Raw genomic sequence first — 19,082 nt, 5'->3', positions numbered from 1 at the left:
TAATTAAACCAATCTTGATGACATTATTAAGTGACTTCTTCAAATCCCCTTGGTTGAATTTCATTAGATATCATTTTGACAGTTTTCCAAAATCAATTTTCTCAAAAAATTAACTTGGTCACTTAACATCTTTCATTCTTTCTAAATTAGCTTTAAACATCTTAAATCCTATCCTTACATATTTAAATCCTAAATCGAACCCATGACTGTGGCGTTAAGTTCCTCCAAAAAGGAATGCAACCATCTGCTGGAGGAAGGAAACTTTTTCACCATTTCTTTTTGTTAACTGATTCAAAAGCTGCAGGGCTTAGGAGCACACAAGGTCCAGAAGGGAAAGTCCTTGGCAGGAACAGTTTCTTCTCCTGGGCATGGTCGGCCAATTGGTGCCAAAGAAGGACAGAACTTTTTTTATGTATGCAACAACAGCAGCAAGAATGCTCATCGCGAGGTATTGGAAGACACAAGATTTACCCAGCCGGGAAGAATGGCAGATGAAGTTGATGGACTATATGGAACTGGCGAAAATGACTGGCAGAATCCGAGACCAGGGAGAAGAGTCGGTGGAAGAAGACTGGAAAAAGTTTAAAGACTATTGACAGAAATACTGTAAAATTAATGAATGTTAGAAAAATGTTGGAATGAAGTTATATGGCTTTAGTAGAAATGTTATAAGGAATCAAGTATAAATAGATTATTAGAGTATTAAAGGAAAAATTAAGGTTAGAGTATGTTAAGATAATTATAGGATAGAAAACAGAGGAAGATGGAAAGGAATTGCTGAAACAATTAACAGAAGTGGAATACAAAAAGGGAGGTGTGAGGAGGTCGTTGAAATAAGTGAATGAAAGATAAGATATTGAAATTGTTTGATGTGTTTTAAACTGTTTTTTGTTTTGTTTTGTTAGTTTAATGTGTTAGTGTTTTTTGTATTGTATTGTTCATTTTTTTTGTAGCGTTTAAATTGTTGGAAAAGTAATAAATATTATTATTATTTTTTTAAAAAAGTTTCCTCTAACCCACCCAGACAGCGCTTTTCTCCTGTGATGCAACAGAGCACCCTTCGTTCAATACCGCGAAAGGCACGGGGGGGTCACGTGAGGTGAAGAACGCTAGCGCAGTGTTTCCCAACCTTGTGCCTCCAGATGTTTTTGGCCTACAACTCCCATCATCCCTAGCTAGCAAGACCAGTGGTCAGGGATGATGGGAATTGTAGTTCAAAAACAGCTGGAGGCCCAAGGTTGGGAAACACTGCGCTAGCATCCCGGTCAGAGAGGGAGCACCTAACTCAAGCTAATAAAATTAGAGGGTGGGGGAATACAGGTGGGGAATACCCTCCATTGCAAACGTTTGCCTGCTTAGAGGAATATAGCCGACAGGGACAAGGTAAGACGAGGCCAACTTTTGGATGATCGAAGGTGGGTAGTATTCTACGTTGCAAATAGGCTCTGAAGCAGTATTCCGCAGCTCCGGGAATAAAATAATAATAATAATACTCGTATTTTGCATCTTTAATCCAGCAGGCAAAAAGCATAAAACAGGATTATCTTCCTGCTGCGCTGCCAAAACGCAACAAGTTCGGTCAGGAATAATAAAAATGATGCACTGCTCGCTGCTAAGGGTGCCAAGGGATTTGAGTCCCCGCCTTCACTCCCAGATATAAAGGCAGAAACCGCATTTCCGCTGGTTCTAGCCCAGGGGTCAGCTTTTTCAGCAGGGGGCCGGTCCGCTATCCCTCAGACCTTGTGGGGGGGCCGGACTACATTTTGAAAAATATATTTGAAGGGTGGAAAAAATGAAGGAATTCCTATGCCCCACAAATAACCCAGATGGAGGGCACAAGGAGAAGGGGACGACAGAGTATTAGATGGTTGGACGGTGTTCTTGAAGCTACCAGCATGAGTTTGACCAAACTGCGGGAGGCGGTGGAAGACAGGAGTGCCCTGGTCCATGGGGTCACGAAGAGTCGGACATGACTAAACAACAAAGCAGTGTGTTAGAATTTCTCCAACTCTGCAATCCTGAGCATTTACATAGGGAATGCACATGGAAAGAGCACCTCTCCTGGTATGTGCCACAGAGGGCCTTATGGTCTTCAAACAAAAACATCTTGGAAGTCCCCGGCCACAGGGAGGTTAGGCTGGCCTCAACCAGAGCCAGGGCTTTTTCGGCTGTGGCCCCGATCTGGTGGAACGCTCTGTCACAAGAGACTAGGGCCCTTCGGGACTTAACATCTTTCCGCAGGGCCTGCAAGACAGAGTTGTTCCACCAGGCCTTTGGCCAAGGCACAGTCTGACCGCCTCTCTCCTTCTGTAATCCTCTAGCCCAATGGTTGCCATTAATTTGATTCTGAATTGATTTTAGAATGTATTTCAATTAATTGATTGTGATTTTATGTAAACTGTGTTACTTTTACTGTTGTTAGCCGCTCTGAAACCAGCTTCGGCTGGGGAGGGCAGGATATAAATAATTTTTTTTTATTATTATTAACACCTGAAAGTGGTTTTGTACGGACAATTGTGCGCGAGCTCAAGAAACCAACGCCCCCATGCGTCACCCGGCGAGATTTCAAATTTGGGCGCCACCACAGAGCTGTGAGAAGCACCACAAGCTTCAGGGTCCCGCGCCCTTTCAGCTGTACATTGGTGGCGCTTGCCGTGACGTTGGCAGAATTCCAAGTTCCTCGGGTAGGAACGCATAGTGCGCCTGCCTGCCGCATTAAAATCAGAAGCGACCTATGGTGACATTTAACTTTTGAGGCCGCAGCGTTCCTCCTCACATAGACACAAGGAACATGCTCCGCGCATGCAGAAACCATGCCAGTCTCCCCGACACGCAGGCCATCCAATCCTACACCCTTGGCAACGGACGGCAGCGCCAAGAACTCAAGAATGACTGGCTGTTTCTCTGTCTCTCTCTCACACAAACTGGCTGTTTGCAGATTTCCTGGTCTGCATCTGGGCTGTCAACCAGAAACAGAAAGTAGGTTATTGTCTCATCATCTGCCCGGGCCTCAGACTCGAATCTTCAAGTGCCTTTTGCAATTCAGCCGGAGCAGCGCTCACAGGGACCGTGAGGCCGCAAAACAACACACACAAAAGCTGCTGAGATTTTGCTTTCTTTGCAAGCCAGGAATATTCACGCGGAATATTTTAAAGGCAGCAAAGGCAGGCAATGTAGATTTCCCATGCAAACCATGCTTTGAACTCAATTTTTATTGGAAATTTTATTTAAAACATAACATAAACCCCCCACCCCACCCCCAATACAGAAACCCACCCTCATTAAACATGAACATAACATACAATGAGCATAACATACAATACAACCAACCAAATAAAAGACTTCCTTTATCCTGTATCTGGCCTCCTTATTTACTTCTTATAAACCCGTTTCCTTTGTGAATAATTGTTTTTGTATCCACAAAGTCTCCTGCAGACATTAATCGAAACAAGTCCAGGTATGTATTTTGGGGCACTGTTTTGTGAAGTATTCTCTGCATACCTCCAACTCCAAATGTGCTCTGATCGGAACAGAATCGCGTTTTGAATTTTGAACTTTTTGCAATATGAGGCGGCACTCGAAAAAGGGCGCACACCCCCAAAACAAAAATCCCTATTGGGAAAAATTACGTAAAGAAATGCACACAAGAAGGAAAGCGTGTTCAGTTCTTCGCTGCCTCTCGTGGCCCATCTAGTACAGCAGCCTGTGGGAAACCGGCAAGAGCAGGATTCGAACACAAGACCCCTCTCCTCTCCAGTGGTTTCCAGCAGCTGGTATTCAGAAGCATCGCTGCCTCCGACGGTGGAGGCACAACGCAGCCATCTTGGCTAGCAGCCACTGAGAGCCTTTTTCTCCTCCACAATTTTTTCCCAATACTCTTTTAAAGCCATCCAACTTGGAGCCATCCTGTGGGAGGGAGTTCCACAGGTTAACGATGCACCTAATTAGGTTTCCCGCAGGCTCGCAGCTGTGGGCTGTGCTTCTTGGAGAGAGCACAAAATGTGCTACCTCCAAGGAGCTTGAGTTGATGTGCTTGGTTATTCCGCTTCCTCGTTAAATCCCAAAAACAGCTCTGTGAGTTGGGTTAGGCTCAGAGAATCATAGAATCATTGAGTCCAACCCCCTGCCAAGCAGGAAACACCATCAGAGCACTCCTGACATATGGTTGTCAAGCCTCTGCTTAAAGACCTCCAAAGAAGGAGACTCCGCCACACTCCTTGGCAGCAAATTCCACTGTCAAACAGCTCTTACTGTTAGGAAGTTCTTCCTAATGTTTAAGTGGAATCTTCTTTCTTGTAGTTTGGATCCATTGCTCCGTGTCCGCTTCTCTGGAGCAGCAGAAAACAACCTTTCTCCCTCCTCTATGTGACATCCTTTTATATATTTGAACATGGCTATCATATCACCCCTTAACCTCCTCTTCTCCAGGCTAAACGTGCCCAGCTCCCTTAGCCGTTCCTCATAAGGCATCGTTTCCAGGCCTTTGAAGACAGCAACTAGGCAACAGTCACCCAGCGAGCTGCATGCCTGAGTGAGGCTCTGAACTCTGGTCTCCCAGTTCCTACTCCGAAAACGCTAGCCACTATGCAATACCACCTCTCACTTTTCACAGATATCTGGTGCTTGGCAAAGTACGGCCCTCCCTCAAGTTCTCCGCACGCAAAGGTGCCACACGACACTTGTTCTGCATTCACAAAAAAGCGGTCTTACAATGTAGCAGCTCCCATTACCCTTTGGAACTCTCTGCCTCTTGACTCCAGACAGGGATCTTCCGTGAATTTCATTTGTTGCCTGTTAAAAACATTTTTGCTTAGGCAAGTCTGCCCAGATATTCAGAATCTGGGTGTGTGTGTGTGTGGTTTTCTTAGGTCAGGGGTCAGCAACCCGCGGCTCCGGAGCCGCATGTGGCTCTTTTACACCTTTGTTGCGGCTCCGGGGCGGATACTAGGGAGGGGAGGAGGCGCATTGTGTGCCCTGACACTCCCCACTGTGGCGGGTGCTGTACTGGCTGTGACGTCACATGGGGGCAGTGTGTGCGTTAGTCACGCACCGTCCCGACGCCACCCTCCCGCCCGCTTTCAGATCGGAGGGCAGCGGCGCGCATGCAATGGTTTTGTGGCTCCCAGTTTTTTTTTCTTCGGAAACGGGTCCAAGTGGCTCTTTTTGTCTTAAAGGTTGCAGACCCCTGTCTTAGGTCATTGCTGGATTCAATTCTTTGAACGTTTTGTTTTCACTAATAATTTTGTTTTATAATTAAGTGTTTTAAATTTGTTGTTAGCCACCCTCAGCCCGGTTTTTGAACCGGGAAGGGCGAGGTATAAATAAAAATTATTATTATTATTACTATTAATAATAAAACGCTTTGAGGTTGTTGGTTTTTGTTTTGTTTTTACAATCAAGCGGTATGTAGATTTTATGAAATAAATCAGGGGTCAGCAAACCTTTTCAGCAGGGGGCCGGGTCCACTGTCCCTCAGACCTTGTGGGGGGCCAGACTATATATATTTAGGGTGGGGAAATGAACGCATTCCTATGCCCCACAAATAACCCAGAGATGCATTTTAAATAAAAGGACACGTTCTACTCATGTAAAAACACACAGTTTCCCAGATTGTCTGCGGGCCAGATTTAGAAGGTGACTGGGCCGGATCCGGCTACCCGGTCCGGATCCTACCCATGAAATAAATAAATACAGAACTGGTTGGAGGGGAGAAGGACAAGCACAGGTCATGGGGGTTACCTGTTCGGTCAAGATATGGGGGCACCTGGAGATATAGATGGGGCCAGTGTGGGGGGATAAAGACAGTTTCGTGTCTGTAAATGCACCAATGGTCAGATTAGCAGAGAGCAGAGGTTTCCAACCTCATGACCTCTCAAAGCCCTGGAATGCCTCCAGGATTCAAGCAGATACCAGCATATTTGCAAAGCTGCTGAATGTGATTTCTTAAATGCTAGCAGCTCTTATCTGGAGAGAGACAGAGAACGGAGGGGAACACAGAGAGACGAGGGGAAAAAAGAAAAAAACAGGATGAAACACAGATGCTGAAACCATGTGGCTGCAGACCCTTGATAATTGCCAGTTAAACAGCAAAACAGGAAACTAACAGCTTATACCTGTGTGTGTGAATGGTGCCCAGAACGCCCCCCCCCATTTAAAAATCACTTCCCCTTTGCCACAGCCAATTCTGAAATGCAAAACTCTTTTTTTCTAAAAAAGCGCTTAACACCGCACATCTGCTTACATTTTTAATTCTATTTGCATGTAGAGCAGAATCCTTGGAGAAATGCAAATATCTTACGGGAAAAGAAGCCTACTTGAGCGGAGCAGAACTCGAAAAAGGCGGCGGGGGGGGGGGGCCTTTGCTTTCGGCGCTTACAGTAAAACCCAGCTCCTGAAAATAAATGGGAAAAGTCCCTGCAAATGTGGGGTGGGCATTTGAGGACTTCACAGCTGCAAGGGGGCGGTTAATGAGCACCTGAGACACCTCGGTGTCTCATTTTCGTGTCCTTTTTGATTCATTCAGAATATTGTTTCTCTTTAATATCAGGACCTGCTGGTGGCATTGTGCAAAGATCCCTCCCAACTCTCCGCAACAGCATTGCAAAAATAGCCATCTCAACCCACTTCCAACGTTTACGCTCACCCAATGAAGGGTTAGGGACGCGGGTGGCGCTGTGGGTTAAACCACAGAGCCTAGGGCTTGCTGATCGGAAGGTCGGCTGTTTGAATCCCCGCGACAGGGTGAGCTCCCGTTGCTTGGTCCCTGCTCCTGCCAACCTAGCAGTTTGAAAGCACATCAAAGTGCAAGTAGATAAATAGGTACCACTCCGGCGGGAAGGTAAACGGCTTTCCGTGCGCTGCTCTGGTTCGCCAGAAGCGGCTTAGTCATGCTGGCCACATGACCCGGAAGCTGTGCGCTGGCTCCCTCGGCCAATAAAGCGAGATGAGCGCCGCAACCCCAGAGTCGGCCACATTAAAGGTCAGGGGTCCTTTAATGAAGGGTTAATCCGAAGATGGAATAAGGAAAAGGCAGCTCCAGGGGGTTTACCCTGTTTTGTGACTAGTGAATTTGCTGGACCTTGAGCCAAAACTTCGAGAACTTCTAATGCCATGGCTACATACAATGGCAGGAGTTTAATCTCATTGATTCCGAACTGCAACTATTTTGGGGTTCAATCACATACAGTGGTACCTCTGGTTGTGAACAGGATCTGTTCTGGAGGCCAGTTCGTAACCAGAAAGGAACGCAACCTGTGTCCGTGCGAGTCGCCACTTCTGCGCATGCGTGTGATGCCACTTTGCACACCTGCGCATGCGCGAGCGGCAAAACACGGACGTAACCCTTTCCGGTACTTCCAGGTCGCCGCGGGACGCAACCTGAAAAGACGTAACCTGAACCGAATGTAACAAGAGGTATGACTGTACCAGCAAAACCAGGTGGCACAGCTACAAGTGACTGGAAGGTCATGAGCAGGGGTCGGCAACCTAAGGCCCATGGGCCACAAGGAGCCCATGGGGGTTGTTTAACCGGCCCACGATCCGCCCCCGAATCAAGCAGCCCGCTATGCGAGTCCCCACGCACTGCGTTACACTGGCGCAGTGCGGCACGGCGACTCTGCTTCCGTGGCACTGGAAATTGTGTCTGCGCAGACGCCAGAAATTGCATCTTATCAGACACTGGATATCGCCGGTGCGGGCGCAATCTGGCCCATGGAAGGATCTCTGCTGGAGTGAACCGACCCAGGTGAGGTACACCTTGCTGACCCCTGGTCCTGAGCGAAAATCCCACGTTCCCAAAAGATTATTTTTTGCAGGAAGAAAAGTGACATGGAAAATGCACAGCATCACAGTCGCTGCATCACAGAACAGGACAAATGTGTTCTCTCAACTAACCCAGTGGTTCCCAAATGTTTTAGGGGCAATGCTCCCTCGGTGCCATAATAAACGTCATCATTCAAAAGCGGCAATTTGCAAAAGGAAGTGAGTGACACACAAAAAAATTTAAGCAGTGACAATTAATTGCACATTTATTCAAAATCCGAACAAAACTATTTAATTATAGTTTCAGCGACACGGATTCTGAAGCCTGGTAGTCATTGACACCCCCCAGCAGCCCCCCTGCCCCGCCACACACTTGCCTCTCAGCGCCCCCGCTACGTAAACCCAAGGCACCTTTGGGAACCACTGGTCTAACTTCCTTGTAAAGCAGGCATGGCCAAACTTGGGTCTCCAGCTGTTCTGGGACTACAATTCCCACCATCCCTGACCACTGGTCCTGTTAGCTAGGGATGATGGGAGTTGTAGTCCCAAAACAGATGGAGGGCCAAGTTTGGCCATGCCTGCTGTGAACAAATGAGGATGAACGCTCTGTAAATAAGAACATCAGAAGACCTTGCTGGGTCGGCGAATGGCCCATCTGCTCCGCTGTATTCCACCCATCGTCTTCTCACAGCGGCCAACCAGAGGCCTGCAGCAAGCAGGATTCAAACACAAGAGCCCTCTCCCTTCCCGCAACCGGTATCTGGAAGCATCGATAAGACTTCTCTGGTATCTGGAAGCCATCGATAAGATTTCTCCACGGAGCTGTCCAATCCTCTTTTAAAACCATCCCATTTGGGATGGCTTTAAAAAGCAATGACAAACCTAGATAGCATCTTAAAAAGCAGAGACATCACCTTGCCGACAAAGGTCCGTATAGTTAAAGCTATGGTTTTCCCAGTAGTGATGTATGGAAGTGAGAGCTGGACCATAAAGAAGGCTGATCGCCGAAGAATTGATGCTTTTGAATTCTGGTGCTGGAGGAGACTCTTGAGAGTCCCATGGACTGCAAGAAGATCAAACCTCTCCATTCTGAAGGGAATCAGCCCTGAGTGCTCACTGGAAGGACAGATTGTGAAGCTGAGGCTCCAATACTTTGGCCACCTCATGAGAAGAGAAGACTGCCTGGAAAAGACCCTGATGTTGGGAAAGATGGAGGGCACAAGGAGAAGGGGATGACAGAGGACGAGATGGTTGGATAGCGTTCTCGAAGCTACCAGCATGAGTTTGACCAAACTGCGAGAAGCAGTGAAAGACAGGAGAGCCTGGCGTGCTCTGCTCCATGGGGTCACAAAGAGTCGGACATGACTAAACAGCTAAACAAACAACAGTTGGGTGGGCCCCTCCTGCAGCAGCGAGTTCCACAGATTAACCACGCGCTGTGCGAAGAAGGATATTCTTTTTACCTGTCCTTGACTCTTCAGCATTCGGCTGCCTGGATCTCCCCTGCTTTCTCCTCCCCGAGCCTTATCACTTACCGGCAGATTTGCAGCCGTCTGCATGCTTTCGATCTGGCGCATGAGAGAGAGAGAGAAAGACTTTCCCTAAGAGTCAGACAGAGCTGTTTGCGTATCCCTGGCAGACGAACAGCCCTGCTCTTCCAGCTGCAGTGGGAGAGAAGGAGAGCCTACAGGCGTGCAAGAGGAAAAGGGGAGGACACCGGTCTAGCGAGATCCTTATCAGAAGGTCATTTATTTGCCTCTCGCAGGAGCAGCTGTGGGAAAGAGAACGCACCTCCTGCGCACTCAGCCAGCGCCGCCAACAGCGACACGGCCTCCCCGCCTCTGGCACCAGGTGCGCGGCTCCAGTTTGGCAGCTTCCTGGCAGGGCAAGAACCTGTTTGAGGTTCTCCTGCTTCCCCCACCGAGCCACAGAGATCGGCACTTTGATCCCAGGCCTGCCAACTGCACCTCGGAGTCTGTGGCAAGTGAGCAGCCAGCCCTGTGGCTGCAGATCCCTGATGAATGGATTTAATCAAGCTCGGTCATATTTGGCAGAGTTCGCTGGCACGCGGAATGCTGCCTGTTTCGAAAGGCCGGGCGCGCATTGCAAACTTGAATTGATGAGAGAGAACCTGATTATATACCATAGAACACCGGTCCCGAAAGACCTACATTGGCTCCCAGTGTAGCCTTATTGGAGTTCACCGATTGGGTCTGCGTTGCTCCAGAACAGGAAATTGGTGCAGTTTAAAACTGCCTGCACAGTAAGTTTTTGGATTTTGGGAAACCCATTCCTTCACCAGTACGTTTCCAAGCACAATTCAAAGTGTTGGTGCTAACCTTGAAAGCCCTAAATGGCCTCGGCTCAGTATACCTGAAGGAACCCTGACAAGACAGAAGTACTGTTTTGGGGGGACAGGGGGCAGGCAGGTGTGGGGGACTCCCTGGCCCTGAATGGGGAAACTGTGCCCTTGAGGGACCAGGTGCGCAGCCTGGGAGTCATTTTGGACTCGCAGCTGTCCATGGAGGTACAGGTTAATTCTGTGTCCAGGGCGGCTGTCTACCAGCTCCATCTGCTACGCAGGCTGAGACCCTACCTGCCCGCGGACTGTCTCGCCAGAGTGGTGCATGCTCTAGTTATTTCCCGCTTGGACTACTGCAATGCACTCTACGTGGGGCTACCTTTGAAGATGACCCAGAAACTGCAATTAATCCAGAATGCGGCAGCTAGACTGGTGACTGGGAGTGGCCGCCAGGACCATATAGAACCGGTCCTGAGAGATCTTCATTGGCTCCCAGTACATTTCCGAGAACAACCTTGAAAGCCCTGAATGGCCTTGGTCCAGTATACCTGAAGGGGCGTCTCCACCCTCATCGTTCTGCCCAGACACTGAGGTCCAGCGCTGAGGGCCTTCTGGCGGTTCTCTCACTGCGAGAAGTGTTGTGCTGTAGACTGTATTACTATGGAGAAGCTCATTCAGGCACTGATTCAATAGTACAGGGATCCAAAAATCAACAGCAACTGTTCGAAACTAGTAGACTCTGCACCAAACCGTGTTCAAATGCTGCTTAAAAATAGTGGAGGTCATATCCGCTACTAATGTACGTATATGTGAGTTTTGTACATGTATGTGTACAATAAACTACATTGTTTGTTTCATTTACAGTGCTGCCTCGCAAGACGAAAATAATTCGATCCGCGAGTCTCTTCGTCTAGCGGCCATTAGCGGCTTAGCGGCTATTAGCGGCTTAGAAAAAGGGGGGAGGGAAAAAACTCGCAAGAACTCGCAAGACGTTTTCGTCTTGCGAAGCAAGCCCATAGGGAAATTCGTCTTGCGAAGCACCTCAAAAACGGAAAACTCTAGCGAGTTTTTCGTCTTGCGAGGCATTCGTCTTGCGGGACACCACTGTAATTTGCACAAGGGTGTAACTGGGGATGGGCAGAAAAGAAAAAGCAAGAGTTGGGGAGGGAGGGAGAGGGGAGCAAGAAGCCCACCCCCAACATACAACGCCCCCCCCAGTCTCTTAAAGCCCCCCAGCAGAAAGGGCCTCCCTTAATCTGCCAGCAACCGAGGCTGTGTGGAAGTATTTAAGCTCTCATAAGGGACACATTTTGCCAACCCCGCTATTCCCCGACGCTGTTCCAATTTAATGCTGCCCCCCCCCCTTCTCTCCCTGCTTTGGTGTTACGGCTGCATTTCTGATGTGGTTTAATAGCTTGCTTTGAAATTCAAATTGCCAGATGAGTCGAGGGGGGTGGTCCCTTGCGTCCCGGGATCCTTCCACCGCTCTCAGTAACGTGCGCCCCAAAATGACGCACAGGGATTTGCGTGTTACCTTAAGCACGTGTGATGCATTACACACAAACAACGCCACACGCCTGCTTTCAAGTTTTCAATGAATCCCTTCCATACTGGACCCGTAACCGAATACACAGGAACAGATACGCTAAACGGGCACACCCTCCGTCTTGTTTATTTCTGTTCCGAGCTAAGCAATTTTGCCTTTTGCACACTGTTATCGGTACGTTTCTCAAGACAGCACGGTTGTCTTTGCCCTAGGCTTGGCACAACTGTCAGCAGAAAGGCCACATATTTCAAATTGCATTGCCCTGCTCAGTATTTTGCTTGACCCATCCTCAAAAACGGACTCCTTCGGCAATTGCCACTTCTATCCCTGTTCCAATTCCATTTTTTAAAACGGAAAACGACAACTTAGTTATTTCTTACGTATCCAACCCACCCTTCCTCCAAAGACCTCAAGATCGTCGTCCCCACTTCGCCCCGGGAAGGAACCTACTTCGCCCCGGGGGCCACATTCCTTGATTGAAAACCTTCTGAGGGCCAAATGCCATGGGCAAGGCCAGAGGCAATAGTGCGTGGGACAATGAATTGAAGTAGGCTAGTTTCCACAGACTGCAACCACGGAGCCACGTCAGAAAAAGAGCAATCTCTGCCCCAAGCTGCATACAAACTGGAATCCTGACACTGAGGGAGCCAGGAAAGGATAAGGGAGGAATAGGAAAGGGTCGCAAAGGATGAGTGCAAACCTGTCGTGGGGATGACTTTCAGATCAAGGGCCACATCCCCCCCCCCCGGGGCCAGATGTCAGAGACAAAATTCAGCACAGCAACGTAGGTCCTGAATGGGGAAACTGTGCCCCTGAAGGACCAGGTGTGCAGCCTGGGAGTCATTCTGGACTCACAGCTGTCCAAGGAGGCGCAGGTCAATTCTGTGTCCAGGGCAGCTGTCTACCAGCTCCATCTGGTATGCAGGATGAGACCCTATCTGCCCACAGTCTCACCAGAGTAGTGCATGCTCTAGTTATCTCCCACTTGGACTACTGCAATGCGCTCTACGTGGGGCTACCTTTGAAGGTGACCCGAAAACTACAATTAATCCAGAATGTGGCAGCTAGACTGGTGACTGGGAGTGGCCGCCGAGACCATATAACACCGGTCTTGAAAGACCTACACTGGCTCCCAGTACGTTTCCGAGCACAATTCAAAGTGTTGGTGCTGACCTTCAAAGCCCTAAACGGCCTCGGTCCAGCGCCGAGGGCCTTCTGGCAGTTCCCTCGCTGCGAGAAGCCAAATTACAGGGAACCAGGCAGAGGGTCTTCTCGGTAGTGGTACCCGCCCTGTGGAACGCCCTCCCAGCAGATGTCAAAGAGAAAAATAAATACCAAACTTTTAGAAGACATCCGAAGGCAGCCCTGTTTAGGGAAGCTTTTAATGTTTAATAGGTTATTGTATTTTAGTGTTTTGTTGGAAGCCACCCAGAGTGGCTGGGGAAACCCAGCCAGATGGGCAGGGTATAAATAAATTATTATTATTATTATTATTATTATTATTATTATTATTATTAAAATCATTTTTCATTGGAGTACTTTCAACACACCCAAACACCTCTATTCTTTATATGGGGGGGGGGGAGGCATGATCAGAGCTCAAGAACACCTGCCAGCCAGGTAGAAACATTCAAGGAGGATGTGAAGCCGGAGGAGGGCCAGGTACAGAAGACCAGAGGGCCACATTTGTGTGCTGAGACCTCTGCTTTCGGCCCTTAGGAACATGACGCACCTTCAGGTTGGTAAAAATACCTCCAAACATCAACATACGGGGCACCGCGTTTCAAAACTTCCTCCTACTCTAACACCACAGAGTCAAGACAGGAAACGCCCTCAGATCATTGCCCAGAATGCTGACCGTGGGCTGGACCCAAAACGTCAAAATGGCAAGCGAAGGAAAGACGTGCAAATGTCAAAACTCCGTCAACACAAGGCGTGCGCATAGGAACAGTGTCAGGTGTGCTCCAGAGGCAGCTTGGACCACAACCATGTTGTTTTGATAATAAAAATAACAGTTGCTTACCTAAATCAGCACACGCATCCAAGATATCTCCCAACAGATTCAAAAGCCGGGAGCAGTAAATTCACCTGCCTCCAACAAATTCCATGCTCAGCAGTTTCCCAGCTCACCATCCAAGCCCCACGCCTGTAAAGATATTGACAACAGGAACAATTAATTATTATTATTATTATTATTATTATTATTATTATTTTAGATATGCTATACGCTTCCCAGACTAGCTGGGGAAACCCAGCCAGATGGGCGGGGTATAAATAAAATAATATCATCTGCTACGAGGGATCTTTAGGATTATCTTTAAAATCCACCTGTGCCCTAACCACCTAACTTGGCTCACTTTTCTGATCTCGCTGTTCTCAAGCACATCACTGCCGGTTACAGACCAAAGTAGATGGCGCACTAGATATTGCCCCCTGCGACACAAAGCAGCCCAGTCCATTTAAAGGTTAGCAGAATTGCTTGAATTTAACACCTGCCAAAATCCTGACGTCCTAAACTGTATACTGTATTTTTCGCCCTATAGGACGAACTTTTTCCCCTCCAAAAATGCAGGGGAAGTGTGTGTCCGTCCTACCCGCGGGAGTTCCCGCCGGGCTCCCTACGCTTGCGGATAGCAGCCTGCATCCCGAAGCCTGGGGCGCATTGAGCAGCGCGCCCCGGGCTTTGGGCAGATATCCGCAAGCCTGGGGAGACCGGTGGGAGTTCCCGCCGGGCTCCCCAGGCTTGTGGATAGCAGCCTGTTCTGGGGGCTGGTGTCGGGGGAGGCTCGGGCTTCCATCGCCCCAGCCCTGCTCCTGGGGGGGGGGGTATATATATTTTTTTCTAACCCTAACCCCCCCCCCAAAAAACTAGGTGTGCCCTATGGGCCGGTGCGCCCTATAGGGCGAAAAATACGGTATTTAAAAGCACGCTGCTCTTTTTTGGGGGGGGGCGCAAAGATTCTTCAACAAGCTGCAAGGCAAATGCATTCAACACAATCCTAAGTAAAAATACAGATTTGCAGGGAGAACAGAATGTACACGGATGGCACACACTCGACTTTTTTAAAATGGTGACGAAAGCTGCCTGAGATTCTATGGCAGACAACAACATAGAGATACTCAAAAACTGCTGTGGATTGCAGATGACACACATAATTTCCTGCAGTTAAGAAGACTCAAGGCTCTGCTTCATGGCAAAGTTTCTAAGCACAGGAAAACTGTTCAGAGCGCACAAGGTTTTGCATGTTACGTTCTATTTTGATATGGGGACTCTTGTCCCAAGTTTAAGTAGTTGAGTGAGAATCATCCACGACAGGTTTCTGTTCTGCGGAGCCCATGATCTCCCCTTACATGATGCTATGGTGAAAGCTGGGAAGTCAGGATGAGGCAATACTTGCAAAACAACCTACAGCAATATAGCCAAACAGGAAGAGGCTAGAGACAAGCAAGAAACACAGACTGCAATTCTTAGCAGAGCCGTGATCATCAGAATCAGAGCCCCCTTATTTTACACTTGAAAAGTAAGACTTTAGAGCAATATGGCCCAACTACACATTTCGTTTTGGGAGCTTCAGCCACTTAGCACCAAGCTTATATATCCGAGTTTCTAACACTGTTGGTTTCTCATTCTAGGTTTGCTGCCTGGTTGCAAGCCACGGTTTACCCGTTCAGACACCAAACTGTTGTTGTTGTTGTTTAGACGTGTCCGACTCTTCGTGACCCCATGGACCAGAGCACGCCAGGCACTCCTGTCTTCCACTCCCTCCCACAGCTTGGTCAAACTCATGCTGGTCTCTTTGAGAACACTGTCCAGCCATCTCGTCCTCTGCCATCCCCTTCTCCTTGTGCCCTCCATCTTTCCCAGCATCAGGGTCTTTTCCAGGGAGCCTTCTCTTCTCATGAGGTGGCCAGAGTATTGGAGCCTCAGCTTGAGGATCTGTCCTTCCAGTGAGCACTCAGGGCTGATTTCCTTCAGAATGGATCGGTTTGATCTTCTTGCAGTCCATGGGACTCTCAAGAGTCTCCTCCAGCACCAGAATTCAAAAGCATCAATTCTTCAGCGATCAGCTTTCTTTATGGTCCAGCTCTCACTTCTATACACTACTACTGGGAAAACCATAGCTTTAACCATACGGACCTTTGTTGGCAACTTAACAATGGTGTGGACTGATGCCTAGATTGGTTTACTGAACTATGCTTCTTTGCCTAGCTGCCAACTTTTCCCTTTTCTTGCAAGGAACCCTATTCGGAATAAGGGAATTTCCCTTAAAAAAAAGAAAGGGAAATGTTTACAGCTATGCTTCTTTGTGAAAGAAAGGGGACAAGATAGGTCTTGTGTCATTGCATCAAGTTATAAGCATTTATTCCTGTCAACGGAACATATCGATTGCTTTAAGACACAAGTCATTTTAAACTTGCAATGGCTTCAGAGGGAGAGAAACGGGAGTTTGCTTTAATCGCTCACAGGAATCAGTGGTATTTAAATAGCCCTAAAGTCCGGTTGAATTATGGCCATACTCTGTCTCATAGAGAAGCACTGGCCCCCAATCCAGCCTGCTATGACTAACTCTCTTTGAAAGCAGTGGAGGCGAACTTTATTTTCAACTAACCTCTATCAATTCAGCCTTAATCTTTCTTGGACCGAAGCCACTCTTTTGCCAATTGCCAACCCGCATGTAATAAAGACAACGATTTGTTGACTGATGATTCTGCTTGCTGTCCATGAAAACGTACGGAGACAGACAGAAATCCATTAATTTCATAATTGTACCTTGTCTCTAAACAGATACTTCTCTAGTGCATGACCAAACATTTTGCATTATGCTCCTACCTTGTATATATACCTTGCATATGTAAATACAGTGGTTCTCAAACTTTATTCTCAGGACCACATTTTCAGAATAAAAATCAGCTTGCAAAAAAAAAAAAAATTATTGATAAAAAATGCACTTGAAAACAGAAAAGCAGCAACTCTTAGCAATGCTTGATTTATAACATAGAACACAGTGACTTTATAGTATGATCACGGGACACCCAGAAAGTACAAAACAATGCAGCTACTTAAGAACATGAACCATTTCCAAAATATAATTATAAACGAGTCATCTCTAGCACTCTGTTTGAAAGGCGATTCTGGTATCACCTGACACTCTCTGCTCTCATTTTGAAAATAAATATTTCATTCATGGAAAAAAATTTCATTCTGAAAATAAATAAAAAATATGGGCAAGGACCAATTTATGCGCAGCCACGCACGCATGCTGAATCCAAAAGTCACTTTAAAAATGGCAAAAACGCCCCCCAAATAGCCCAGAAAGGTCAAAATAATGTGTAAAAACAGTGCCTAGTGATCCCACAAACCTTTGCAAGTGCAATTGCAGGGGTCCTTGTACTGACCATTGAGGGCTGTGGAGAGTTGGGATTTTTTGCAAGGAAGTTTGGAAGGAGCGACTGTGGCGATGTTGTGCAAGTTGGATTTCAAAGGGGCAGAGGAACCAGAGACCAAATTGCAAACATGCGCTGGATTATGAAGAAAGCTAGAGAGTTCCAGAAAGACATCTACTTCTGCTTCATTGACTATGCAAAAGCCTTTGATTGTGTCAACCACAGCAAACTATGGCAAGTTCTTAAAGAAATGGGAGTGCCGGGTCACCTATGGACTGCAAGAAGATCAAACCTCTCCATTCTTAAGGAAATCAGCCCTGAGCGCTCACTGGAAGGACAGATCCTGAAGCTGAGGCTCCAAGAATTTGGCCACCTCATGAGAAGAGAAGACTCCCTGGAAAAGACCCTGATGTTGGGAAAGATGGAGGGCACAAGGAGAAGGGGACGACAGAGGACGAGATGGTGGGACAGTGTTCTTGAAGCTACCAGCATGAGTTTGACCAAACTGTGGGAGGCAGTGGAAGACAGGAGTGCCTGGCATGCTCTGGTCCATGGGGTCATGACACGAGAGTTGGACACGACCAAACAACAACAAACATCTTCCAAGACAATAATGCCCACTTACACCACAAAGAATTCATAACCCACCTACTTTCAGCAGCCAGGAGCACCGTAGCCAGACACCTGTCAGGAGTAAGCCTGGACCAATGGTACTAAATAGTATGGGAAACAGCCCTACTAGAAAAATTAACCAATAAACTGTAACTGACACAGGGACAAATAGAAGAAGACGTCTTCACCCCGGTGTGGCTCCCCTTTAACACATACACAGCCCAACAAGACAATGGCAATAATCCACTAACAGCATACAAATCGATATGGCTAACCTGACCCAAAACACCCACCCACCCCACTCACACATGAAAACAAAGACCACCACAGCCAACCACAAATGAACAACCACACCTCAGGCCAACCCCAACCTCTCTCACTACCAAAGGAACACAAGTAAACAGCAAAGAACCTGCACAAGCAACGCTGACACCAAACCCTACACATAGTAAGTAAAATAGAAACATTGCCACCCGACCTCATCCCCACTCATCTTTCCCCCTTTTCTTCCCAACGTCTCAACAAACGAAACTGATTTGTAAAAATGTTACATGGGGGGAAAATATACGAGAGCGAGAGACTGCACACGCTTTGGTAAAACAAGAAAATCTTTAAGAAAAAAGAAAGCATCCTTTGTATTGCTAGACAAAAAGACGTAGAAAGCACCTCTTGAAACCAGCATCTGTTGCCCCGCTCAGAAGTCTGCAGCTGTCTCTTCAAGGCCCGATAAAAGTGGGAGCTGCGTTCTCGAGTGCTGGGCCAAAGCATTCCTCCCCTGCTAAGCCGCTACTACTAATCAGTTCAGCTCATTAACGGAGCCTCAGATCTCCCAGGTTTCCCAAGCTTTCCTCCCCGCTGCGCAGCAACAAGGACGCAGCTTGCAATTAGAAAGTGACGTTGCAAACGGCGTTAAGGCAGCCCTGTGCCTCGATTGAGTGCAGCGGTGCTGCAATGAGAAAAAGCTGCAGAGCGCGGGGTGTTTTTAGTTTAGAGGAGAGGCAACAGGTTTGCGTGTTGACGCCCAAATAACGACATAGTTCACACAACACTTTTGTTTTGGTTTTCGGCATAATTTTGGGCCACAACTTTATTGAATTACAGTATGTGAGTGGTTGCGTAGGCATTGGTTAGCGACTATCTGTTCCCACATAGAGGTAGGAACAGAACTGACAACTACAAGCCTGCGGAAGTCAGACAAGCTAAACATTTTTGGGCAGAGACTACAGCTGGGTGCCAGGTTCTCACCTCTCCCCAAATGTTCCCAGGGGCTCTTGTGCGGCCCTAGCCCCTTGCCAGGGGTTCGGACAAGAGCATGGCGAGCCCCTGGATTCCTTTAACGGAATATCCTGACATCTTTCCGCAGGGCCTGCAAGACAGAGCTGTTCCATCAGGCCTTTGGTCAGGGCGCAGCCTGACCCCCTCCTCTAGCAACCTGCACAGAATTTTGCTTGATGGTTGCCATTAATTTGATTTTAA

General features: G+C 47.7%; 1 protein-coding gene across 2 annotated transcripts in view; it reads right to left on the bottom strand.

Annotated features, from left to right (window-relative positions):
* Positions 1–19,082, bottom strand: part of PTP4A3 (protein tyrosine phosphatase 4A3) — a 97,230-nt gene that overhangs the window by 66,136 nt on the left and 12,012 nt on the right. The window contains exon 2 of one of the 2 annotated variants that reach the window (XM_081919066.1): positions 13,633–13,755. The gene's annotated coding sequence lies outside the window, so the exon portion shown is untranslated. Of the gene's footprint in view, positions 1–9,296; positions 9,430–13,632; positions 13,756–19,082 lie in introns of those variants that run through there. The other variant, XM_081919069.1, reaches the window with a different exon arrangement.

The sequence above is a fragment of the Podarcis melisellensis genome (genome assembly GCF_964234715.1).
Source record: "Podarcis melisellensis genome assembly, chromosome: 7".
NCBI classification, from domain to species: Eukaryota; Metazoa; Chordata; class Lepidosauria; order Squamata; family Lacertidae; genus Podarcis; species Podarcis melisellensis.
Note: the sequence above shows the minus strand (reverse complement) of the source record. Positions and strands in the feature narration are given on the sequence as shown.